At 49.3% G+C, this 11,779-nt stretch overlaps 1 long non-coding RNA gene across 1 annotated transcript; it reads right to left on the bottom strand.

Moving 5' to 3' along the window:
* Window positions 1-10,342: 10,342 nt before the first annotated feature.
* Window positions 10,343-11,388, bottom strand: LOC144336698 (uncharacterized). Its single transcript, XR_013409020.1, has 2 exons — window positions 10,921-11,388; window positions 10,343-10,562 (listed from the first exon to the last, which is right to left on the bottom strand). It is a non-coding gene; the product is annotated as an uncharacterized LOC144336698 (long non-coding RNA).
* Window positions 11,389-11,779: the final 391 nt, after the last annotated feature.

The raw sequence follows: 11,779 nt of genomic DNA, 5'->3' as shown, positions 1-11,779 counted from the left end.
ACAGTGACTCACATCTGTAATCCTAGCACTTAAGGAGTCCAAGGGAGGTGGATCACTTGAGCCCAGGAGTTAGAGGCCAGCCTGGGTAACATCGCAAAACCCTGTCTCTACAAAAGATACACAGATTAGCTGAGTGTGGTGGCATGTACCTGTAGTCCCAGCTACTAGGGAGGCTAAGGTGGGAGGATCGCTTGAGCCTGGGAGGCTGAGGTTCCAATGAGTCAAATCACATCAGTGCACTCTAGCATGGGCAACAGAATGAGATCCTGTCTGTAAAAATAAAAAATATTTACATATTTCTTTCTTTTTTTTTTTTTTTTTTGAGATGGAGTCTCACTCTGTTGCCCAGGCTGGAGTACAGTGGCGTGATCTTGGCTCACTGCAACCTCCACCTCCCGGGTTCAAGCAATTCTCCTGCTTCAGCCTCCCGAGTAGCTGGGATTACAGGTGCCTGCCCCCACGCCCAGCTAATTTTTGTAGTTTTAGTAGAGACGAGGTTTCACCATGTTGGCCAGGCTGGTCTTGAACTCGTGACCTCAGGTAATCCACTCGCCTTGGCCTCCCAAAGTGTTGGTATTACAGGCGTGAGCCACCGCACCCAGCATTGAAGTGCATTTCTTTTTTTTTTTTTTTTTGAGACGGAGTCTCGCTCTGTCACCCAGGCTGGAGTGCAGTGGCACGATCTCTGCTCACTGCAAGCTCCGCCTCCCGGGTTCACGCCATTCTCCTGCCTCAGCCTCCCGAGTAGCTGGGACTACAGGCGCCCGCCACCTCGCCCGGCTAGTTTTTTGTATTTTTTAGTAGAGACGGGGTTTCACCGTGTTAGCCAGGATGGTCTCGATCTCCTGACCTCGTGATCCGCCCGTCTCGGCCTCCCAAAGTGCTGGGATTACAGGCGTGAGCCACCGCGCCCGGCCTGAAGTGCATTTCTAATAGACAAATAGTTTTAATTGCCTCTTCTTTTATTTTTCTGTTTAGAGATAGGGTCTCACTTTGTCACCAGGATAGAGTGCAGTGGCATGATCATAGCTCACTGGAACCTCGAACCTGGGCTCAAGGCATCCTCTTGCCTCAGCCTCCCAAGTAACTGGAACTAGAGACACACCCTGCCACACCTTGCTAATTTTTTCTTTTTTTTTTTAGAGATAGAGGTCTCACTATGTTGCCCAGGCTGGCCCCTCGCTCCTGGCCTCAAGCAATCCTCCAACCTCAGCCTCTGAAAGTGCTGGGATTGCAAGTGTGAGCCACTGTGCCCAGAGATATGTTTAATTCTTAGATGGTTTTAAAATTGCTGTATACTAAAGAGCTTATGAAACATGACATGTTGGTATTTGTTGTGACTTTACCACTGGCCTCTTGGAGCAAAGAAAACCCTTCTTCTCCATCACTTTCAACCCATCCCCGAGCAGGATGGGCTGACTGACAAGGGGGACCCTTTTGCTGCCTGCTAGTGCACACGCTTCCCTGAATCCCAGACTGAGCACATTGGTTGCCATGTGCAAGTGCTACAGCCTCAGCACGCTGCTGACCACACATGCATCCTCCTGATCAGTTCCCGTGAATGGCCATTCCTGCACCTCAGGAGCAGTGGGCCAGGCCATACCAGTGCTGGGAAGGCGGCCTCGCCCTGACCACATCATCTTCTTAAGGATGTCTCACTTGTCTCCTCTCCCAGTTCCAGCCCCAGCCCCTTGCTGCCCCTACCTGAGATGTTCTGTTAATTCAAATATCCCAGTGGTGAGGAATATGCAGTACCCTTATGGCTGGGTCAGGTTAAGGGGGAAACTTGTAAGACGCACTTCTGAAATTTCACAGGGAAGTATGGATCTTCAAATTCAGCTTCTGGTTCAGCAGGTTAGGGACGGAGTGTGAGAGTCCGCATTTCTAACTCTCTCCCACGTGTCATCGTGTTAGTCCATGGAACATAGTTAGAGTGCGGAGGTAATAAAAGACATGGTTAGATAGGCAGTAAGGTTACAGTTTTATAGGATAAGTTATACTTTTTTTTTTTTTTGAGACGGAGTCTCGCTCTGTCGCCCAGGCTGGAGTGCAGTGGCGCGATCTCGGCTCACTGCAAGCTCCGCCTCCTGGGTTTACGCCATTCTCCTGCCTCAGCCTCCTGAGTAGCTGGGACTACAGGCGCCCGCCACCGCGCCCGGCTAATTTTTTGTATTTTTAGTAGAGACGGGGTTTCACCGTGGTCTCGATCTCCTGACCTTGTGATCCGCCCGCCTCGGCCTCCCAAAGTGCTGGGATTACAGGCGTGAGCCACCGCGCCCGGCCAGGATAAGTTATACTTTTAAAGATAGGTTACACTTTTTTTTTTTTTTTTTTTTTTTGAGACAGAGTCTCACTCTGTCATCCAGGTTGGAGTGCAATGGCGCGATCTCGGCTCACTGCAACCTCCGCCTCCTGGATTCAAGTGATTCTCCTGCTTCAGCTTCCAGAGTAGCTGGCACTACAGGTGTCTGTCACCATTCCCGGCTAATTTTTGTATTTTTAGTAGAGACGGGGGTTTCACCGTATTGGCCAGGCTGGTCTCGAACTCCTGACCTTGTGATCCGCCCATCTCGGCCTCCTAAAGTGCTGGGATTATAGGCATGAGCCATCGCACCCAGCCTTTTATAGGATTTTGAGCAGAGAGGTGATGTTTGGTTTGTGTTTGAAGAAGCTTACTCCTACTGGTGGGCAGAGAATAGATGGTAGAGGGGATCTGGGAGACCAGCTTAAAAGCTGTAGTTGTAGTTTCAAGAGAGGTTGTGCTGGCGTGTGTTAGGGTAATGTTAGCGGATATCGACAGAAGGTTGTGTATTGAGAAGTCTAGTTATGAACCCAAGCTGTGTTTTTGGAGCCAGGTTCCAGGGTGGGGAAAGGCCCCATCAATCCCACTATTTAGCAGTTCTGGATATAAACAGAGGATCAGTGGTGATTGTCTTCAGTGCAGTAGAGAAGAGTGTGTGGCTCTAAAATATGATGGTAGAAAGGGTTCTCACACTAGTCTGAGAGGTTACGGGAGGCTTCCCCAGTGGGACTAATTCTCAAAGCCTGAAGGTGGCCGGGTGCGATGGCTCACACCTATAATTCCAACACTTTGGGAGGCTGAGGTGGGCTGATCACTTGAGGTCCAGAATTCCAGACCAGACCAACCTGGCCAACATGGTGAAACCCTGTTCCTACTAAAAAATACAAAACTTAGCCAGGCATGGTTGCACATGCTTGTAATCCCAGCTACATGGGAGGCTGAGGCAGGAGAATGGCTTGAATCTGGGAGGTGGAGGTTTCAGTGAGCTGAGATCACGCCACTGGACTCCAGCCTGGGCGAAAGAGTGAGACTTCGTCTAAAAACAAAACAAAACCAAACCAAACCTGAAGGTTGACTAGGATTTACACAGGCAGGGGCAGCTCCCAAAGGATTTCTGATGGAGCAAAGGAGAGAAGAGAGTCAACTATGAGTCTTATTTTCAGAGCCCCTGGGTGCTGCCCCTCACTCAGAGGAGCGAGGCCAGGGGAGATGATTGTAGGGGAAATGAAGGGTTATGTTTTGTAATCACTCATGGCATGTTTGAGTCAAACAAGCGAAGTGTTGACCAGAGTATTGGATCTGGAGCCTGAGAGAAAGATCTCAATGAAATTTTGAGAACATTATCATATGGATGCTATTTGACGCTCTGGGTCTAGCCGAGGCCACCTTGTTTCAGGGTAAGGGGCAAAGTATAGCAGAAGACAAATGCTCAGGAGACCAATGACTGTCCACCTCCGAGGTTAGCAGGAGGAGCAGCCTGCAATAGACTGGGCAGGCCAGTGACTTAGGAGGAGAATGAATTGGGTGTCCCTTCCCGGAATCCTCCAGGAGAGGGTATTTAAAGATGGGAGAGTGGTCATCTATGTCACGAAACCAAACTGAGTTTCCTTTACTTCTATCTATATTCTCCTGTATAAAAGTCCTCCAGCTGTTTGGAAGGCTGAGCTGGGAAAATCACTTGACCCCAGGAGTTTCAGGTTACGGTAAGCTGTGATGACACCACTGCACTCCAGCCTGGGCCACGGAGTGAGACCCCAGCTCTTTAAAAATAAAAAAAGTCGGCCGGGCGCGGTGGCTCAAGCCTGTAATCCCAGCACTTTGGGAGGCCGAGGCGGGTGGATCACGAGGTCAGGAGATCGAGACTATCCTGGCTAACATGGTGAAACCCCGTCTCTACTAAAAATACAAAAAAAAACTAGCCGGGCGTGGTGGCGGGCGCCTGTAGTCTCAGCTACTTGGGAGGCTGAGGCGGGAGAATGGCGTGAACCCGGGAGGCGGAGCTTGCAGTGAGCCGAGATCACGCCACTGCACTCCAGCCTGGGAGACACAGCGAGACTCCGTCTCAAAAAAAAAATAAAATAAAATAAAATAAAAATAAAAAAAGTCCTCCAATAAACTGTTTTTAGCCATTTTCCAGTAAGAAAAATAAAAAGTTTCATGTTGTAGTAAGGGTGGGATTAATATTCACACATTCTTTCTAGGGTGTGGACTTCCCAGGGTTGTGCTGAGACCAGTATTTTTTATTTTATTTATTTTATTTTATTTTTTATATTTTATTTTTTTGAGACGGAGTCTCACTTTGTCACCCAGGCTGGAGTGCAGTGATGCAATCTCGCCTCACTGCAAGCTCCGCCTCCCGGGTTCAAGGGATTCTCTTGTCTCAGTCTCCCGAGTAGCTGGGACTACAGGCGCCCGCCACCACGCCCGGCTAATTTTTTGTATTTTTAGTAGAGACGGAGTTTCAGCATGTTAGCCAGGATGGTCTCGATCTCTTGACCTTGTGATCCGCCTGCCTCAGCCTCTCAAAGTGCTGGGATTATAGCCATGAGCCACCTCACCTGGCCGAGACCTCCAGTATTTACAGCAGGGTGATGGTCAGCTTAGAATATTCTGACTGTACCCTCAGTGAGCAGGTGGTGACACAGGTTAGGGAGAACAGAAGCAAATAAAATAGATGGCGGTCTTTACCCAAGATACTACAGCCTATATTGGAAGATGATTTCAAATGAATTATTCAAATCAAGGGACACGGACATGAGAGAGCCACAAGTGGATTCAACCTGGGCCAGTTGGACTGCTTACAAGGAAAAGGTATTTACACAGTGCTTAGGGTTTAGCTGCAGAAATGATTGGATGGGTCACTGGTGAAGGGGATGGGGTTGAGGCATAGAGCACATGCTCATGCTGAGAACCACAAATTGTGAAGGTCAGGGAGCTGCTGAGATACAGGAAAAAGGAGAGAGCTTATGTTTGATTAGTGTTTTACATAACTTTGTTACCAATAAAATAATAGTTTGCTAGCATGTTTGTTTTCTCAAAGGAACAATTATTTCCCAGGTTTGTTTATTTGTTTTTTGAGACAGAGTCTCACTGTGTTGCCCAGGCTGGAGTGCAGTGGCACAGTCTTGGCTCACTGCAACCTCCACCTGCCAGGTTCAAGCAATTCTCGTGCCTCAGCCTACCAAGTAGCTGGGATTACAGGCGCACGCCACCACACCTGACTAATTTTTTTTTTTTTAAGATGGAGTTTCGCTCTTGTTGCCCAGGCTGGAGTGCAGTGGCACGATCTCTGCTCACCACAACCTCTGCCTCCCGGGTTCAAGCGATTCTCCTGCCTCAGCATTCCCAAGTAGCTGGGATTACAGGCTTGTGCCACCACACCCGGCTAATTTTGTATTTTTAGTAGAGACGGTTTCTCCATGTTGGTCAGGCTCCAGACCTCAGGTGATCCGCCCTCCTCGGCTTTCCAAAGTGCTGGGATTACAGGCATGAGCCACTGTGCCCAGCCTAATTTTTGTATTTTTAGTAGAGATGGGGTTTCGCCATGTTGGCCAGGCTGGTCTCGAACTCCTGACGTCAGGTGATCCGCCCACCTTGGTCTGCCAAAGTGCTGGGATTACAGGCGTGAGCCACTGTGCCTGGCCCAGCCTACTTTTTAAATGCATATAAGATCTTTTAGAGTTTTCTTCCTCTATTTTACATATAAACATAAGAGGAAACCTGGGACTCTGCTGGTTTCTTATTCAAACAGCGGGATTGAGGGTCTTTGTCTCATTTAACTTCCTAGTGTTGGTAAGAGGCAGGTGAATAACCTTGCAGGGGCCATGGGCAAAGTTCCCCTTTAGCTTGTCATGTTTTCTGAAAAATCGATTAACAAAAGGAAGATGAATTCAAAAAAAGGCATACAGAATGTATTCGTTGTGTATACACAGGAGCTTTCAGAATGAAGACCCAGAGATGCAGGGGAAATTGTACATATTTGTTCTTATGTTTAGCAAAGTATGGACAGCCATATAGAAATATGGTTGGACAAGGCTGGGCACGGTGGTTCACGCCTATAATCCCAGCACTTTGGGAGGCCGAGATGGGCAGATCACGAGGTCAGGAGTTTGAGACCAGCCTGGCCAACATAGTGAAACCCTGTCTCTACTAAAAATACAAAAATTAGCTGGGCATGGTGGCGGGCATCTGTAGTCCCAGCTACTTGGGAGGCTGAGGCAAGAGAATCACTTGAACCAGGGAGGTGGAGGTTGCAGTGAGCCGAGATCGTGCCACTGCACTCCAGCATGGGCGACAGAGCAAGACTCCGTCTCAAAAGAAAAAAAAAAAATGATTGGACAAAAATGGTATGATTTAATGCTAGTTAACTAAGTAGGGGAACCCAGCAAGGCCTGCGTGCCTAGATTCTTCTTGGGCTTTCTGAGCATACATTCCTGCATTCTGGGTATGGGGCAAGACCCTTTCTGGAATAGGGGTCTTATGACCTACAGTCAAACAACATAGGCCAGATAAATTATGCCCAATTTTTACATAGAATGGCAGAAGGAAAGTTAGAATAATATGTTTAGGAGTTATGGCCAGCTTTGGGGAAAGGGGGTTCCAATTTCTTTTTTTTTTTTTTTTTTTTTGGAGACAGAGTTTTGCTCTTGTCCAGGCTGGAGTGCAATGGCGCTATCTCGGCTCACTGCAACCTCCGCCTCCCCAGTTCGAGCGATTCTCCTGCTTCAGCCTCCCGAGTAGCTGGGATTACAGGCGTGTGCCACCACACCCAACTAATTTTGTATTTTTAATAGATACGGTGTTTCTCCATGTTCACCTGCCTCGTCTCAAACTCCCGACCTTAGGTGATTTGCCCGCCTCTGCCTCCCAAAGTGCTGGGATTACAGGAGTGAGTCACCATGCCCGGCCTAGGGGTTCCAATTTCTATGACCCATCCTGGGGAAGAGGGATTCTAGTTTCTATGGCTAGCCTCTGAGGAGAATGGGACTGAGAGACAGGAGGGTAGGAGAGATTCAGAGAAAAACTTTTGCTTCTGTCCTGCTTCTGAGGCCTTATTTTTGGGGTATTGCTGTCTGAACCCCAGCTACCTGGAGTGGGCAGCAGAACCTGAGGCCAGTGACTCCATATTGAGACCAGTTTGGAGCCTGCAAAGGGAGGGAAATGGAGCTCCCTTTAGGGTTTCCTGGGCAGCCCTCCCTTCCCTGCTGGTGGCCTCAAGCTGCTCAGAACAGCCCCAGGAGTGTGGATTCTGAGAAGCTGCAGAGCCCTTGAAAGCTGGATGGAGATTCACATGTAGATGCACCTAGGGGGTTCTGTCCTTTCTGAGGTTGTAAATCTGGGTGCCTTGGGATCGTTTTCTGGACAGTTGTGCATTGTATAAATAGCTTTCCCTTTTGAGCAGTCTAACTGGCACCGGGTGAATCCATCTTTGGCTCTCTAAATCATTGAATTAAATTCATTAGAAACCATCTTCCAGGCTGGGCGTAGTGGTTCACGCCTGTAATCCCAGCACCTTGGGAGGCCGAGGTGGGTGGATCCCTTGAGTCCAAGAGTTTGAGACCATCCTGGGTAACATGGCAAAACCCCGGCTCTACAAAAAATACGAAAAATTAGCTGGGTGTGGTGGCAGGCACCTGTAGTCCCAGCTACTCAGGAGGCTGAAGTGGGAGGATCACCTGTGCTTCAGAGGTCAAGGCTGCAATGAGCCAGGATCATACCACTGCCTTCCAGCCTAGGTGAGGGAATGAGACCCTGTCTCAAAAAAAAAAAGAAAAGAAAAAGAAACTGCCATCTTCCAGCATAAGGCTGTGATATCATGGGTAAGTTCTACATCCAGTTTTATTTTTTTCTGTCCTCCCTAACCTGTCACACTACCTGCTTATTGAGAATATAGACAGAATTTTTTTTTTTTTTTTTGAGACAGAGTTTTGCTCATGTTGCCCAGGCTGGAGTGCAATGGCACAATCTCGGCTCACTGCAACCTCCGCCTCCCAGGTTCAAGCAATTCTCCTCCCGAGTAGCTGGGATTACAGGCACGTGCCACCATGACTGGCTAAGTTTGTATTTTCAGTTGAGATGGGGTTGCTCCATGTTGGTTAGCCTGGTCTCAAACTCCTGACCTCAGGTGATCCGCCCGCCTAGACCTCCCAAAGTGCTAGGATTACAGGCATGAGCCACCGCGCCTGGCCCAGACAGAGTATTTTAACCTGACCATATTTTGTAAATACAGGAGGTCTCAGCATGCTCAGGTGTGTTGGTTTGGGCATGCACAGAGTCAATGGAGTCAGACTGTAATTTCTAGATATCAGGAAAATCTGTGAAGGTCAGACTTTGACAAAGACCCATTGGATTGCCTTGTGGAGAAAGAGGTTAGGAATTTGACAGTCTATGTAGGTCAGTACCTTAAACTGACTTTAGGTGAGTTTCCTGCTGGTGGAAATGAAGATCTTGAAGGAGAGAGTGTTTCCACACCCTGGAGAGAAAACAGGAGGGCATGGTGAGCTCCCAGCATTAAACCTTTAAGTGTCCCTGTTTCATCAGCAGGTTCTGATCCACTCGGAGACTCCATTACAGTAGTCAGAGTCTGGCTTTCTGTGAAAGGAAAACAGAATCTCAGGACCCAAACCTCATTATGCCAAAGGGAAAGTTAAGGTTGGGAAATGAGTCACACAGAAACTACCTTTCTTGTTCTCAGATAGATACAATTTCACATGCTGACTTTAATCTTCTGTAAAAAGTAAATATGAGCATGTGATGAATGCAAAAGTGACTCCTCCTCCATCTCTTTCTTTCCACATGTACAATGTAGGTCCACAAAGCACTAATCAGAGCCTCAGATGAATGTGACCAATTGCGTACCCCCACCTTTTTTTTTCTTTTTTTTTTGAGATGGAGTCTTGCTCTGTTGCAAGGCTGGAGTGCGGTGGTACGGTCTCGGCTCACTGCAATCTCCACCTCCCGGGTTCAAGCGATTCTCGTGCCTCAACCTCCTGAGTAGCTGGGACTACAAGCACGTGCCACCACGCCTAGCTAATTTTTGTATTTTTAGTAGAGATGGGGTTTCACCATGTTGGCCAACATGGTCTCGATCTCTTGACCTCTTGATCCTCCCACCTCGGCCTCCCAAAGTGCTGGGATTACAGGCATGAGCCACCACGCCTGGCCTACTCCCACCTTTTTTTTTTTTTTTTTTCCTGTTCTCCTTCCCCTCCTGCCCTTGCTTTCCTCTTTAAATATTTAAGTCCCAAAACCCTCTCTGGAAAAAGCACAAGACACAGATCTACTGTGACTGCGACTTGTGTTTTTCTTTTCCTGAGGCATCCTCAGCCTTGTCAAAAGAAACCTCTAAATCGATGAGATCTTCCTCTATCACTTTTCCATTTACACTCCCAAGCTTGGGAATATATTTCGCCTCCTAAATGGGGATTTGCCTGTGAAATGTAAGTGCTGCAGGCTACTTATCTGAGCTAGTTCCTGTTTTTTTTTTTTTTCTGTTCTTTTTTGATTCCTTATAGGAAATTGCTGCCATATAATTCCAGTTTTTCTGTACATTTAACAATTTTATTTTGTTGTTGGCATGTTTTTATTTTCAGAGTTGAAAATTAGTAGATTGAGAAATAAGGTCGGAGAAAGGCCTAGGCGTGTTGCCAGCAGCCTCATCCCACATTTCTGATGCCTGGAGGACATTGGCCCTTCCTGTCACTGGTGGCGAATATCTGGGGCCAGTGCCACACAGGCAGTAAAAAGAATTTACCCAAACCGTTGTAGATAAAGAAAGGCAGGTTCATTAGTGAAAGCAGAAAAATATTTTGCAAGGATGCAAGAGGCAAGTCAGCAAGAAAGGAGTTGACTGCCAGGAAACAAAGGCTTGCTGGGGATTTTACAGAACGGTGCTTGTGCTGTGAGCTGAAGAGGGCTTTGCGCAGTACTGATAATGCCAAGGTTGCAGTGAGCTAACTGCAACCTTGCAAGGTTGCAATTTTCTATCAGCTGAGGTGTCTGGTGATAGCTGGGCGGAGGAAGATTGTGAGTCGTTTGCACAGGCAGGCTATGTGTCTTGGACCATGAAGAAAGGCAAACTTAGAGCTTACCTGCTTTCTCTTTTTGTTTTCCCTGCTCCTGTCAGCCCGGCTCCGCCTCCCTAATTAGGACTCCACACTCCCTTCTGCTGCAGTGTGGCCTGTGCGGCCTGGGCTCCCACTGGACAATGGGTCTGGAACTCCCTGCACGAATTTGTGAGTCCCTGTCCAGGAGGAAGAACCTGAAAGGCACCATTGCGTACAGAAAGGAAATTCGGGTTCAATACAAAGGTGCCCTGGGAGGGGTCAGGTCACAGCGCAGGGAGGAAGCCGCATCCCTGCACTCCAGTTCCCGGGTCTAGCTGAGATCTGCCCCTGTTAGTTATATAGCAGTCTGTGTCCCACTGGACCTGGCTGTGGGAGGCGGAGAGGGCTCAGGATACCGCGGAAGCCTGGAAATGAGTGTGCGTGGTCAAGCGTCCCTAGGCTGGGGAGGGGGGGGCTGGCCGGAACCGGCTGTGACGGGACCCAAGTCTCCCAGCGGACCCAAGCCTCCCCGTGGCTACTCCCGGGTCTGCGGATCCGAGTCCGCCTACTCACCTCCTTGCGAGGCGACCGCGGCCCCGGCGCCCTCCCTGAGCAGCTCCGCGTCTGCAGCGCCGCGTCGCCCCAGATTGTGCGGCTGTGACCCACACAGGTCCGCGGCCCGAGGCACTGGGGGGCTGCAGCAGAAACAGTTTAATAGCGGGAGAGGGGAGGACACCCCAGATCTGCCCTCCTGAGAGGTTTGGGGATGGGGTGTTTGGGGGTGTGGACAGGGGCGGCTGGGGTGTGGGGTCGCTGGTTGATGGGGAAGTGAGGGGTGACTCCTGGGACTGGAGGTGAAGAACCCGCATTCTCCTGCTGAGTGGGCTCCCTTGTGGGGTCTTCAGCCTGGTTGGCGCCAGCCTTTCCGCTGCAATTCAGGATCTGAGACTCTTGAACAGCTCTCAGAAATCTTATCCCCAGGCACGATGAGGAAGCCGGCGGTCAGCGTCTGCTATGACCTGAGTCTCAGGAAAGCGGCCCGTGAAGCAGAGGGGCTGAGGGCACCTGGTTAATATCTAACTGCAATCTCGCCTCCAGCCTGGCTCGCAGTTCCTGTGAACCCGGTGAGGAGGCTGCACGGTGACAACAGAGGGTCACCAGGCAGAATCCAGGCTCCTGTGTGGGGTTTGTGTGTGGGAGGAGCTGTGGTCTCTGTGGTCCTCAGTCCCTTCTTTCTTTTCAAGGGTGACCGTTTCCCTTCCGAGTCTTCCAGAGATGTGGGCAGCAGGGTCTCAAATCCACCCCTGTCCCCTCATCCTAAATCCTCCTAGGGCTGGCAGCAAACCCCTTGGTTTCCAGAGCCTTCCCCAGGCTAATTTTCTCTCCTTAATTCACAGCAACATTATGAACTCTTTGTTCCCCACTCCACCCC

This window comes from Macaca mulatta, chromosome 19, assembly GCF_049350105.2.
Source record: "Macaca mulatta isolate MMU2019108-1 chromosome 19, T2T-MMU8v2.0, whole genome shotgun sequence".
In the NCBI taxonomy this organism is placed as follows: Eukaryota; Metazoa; Chordata; class Mammalia; order Primates; family Cercopithecidae; genus Macaca; species Macaca mulatta.
This window is presented reverse-complemented; position numbering and strand designations above follow the sequence as displayed.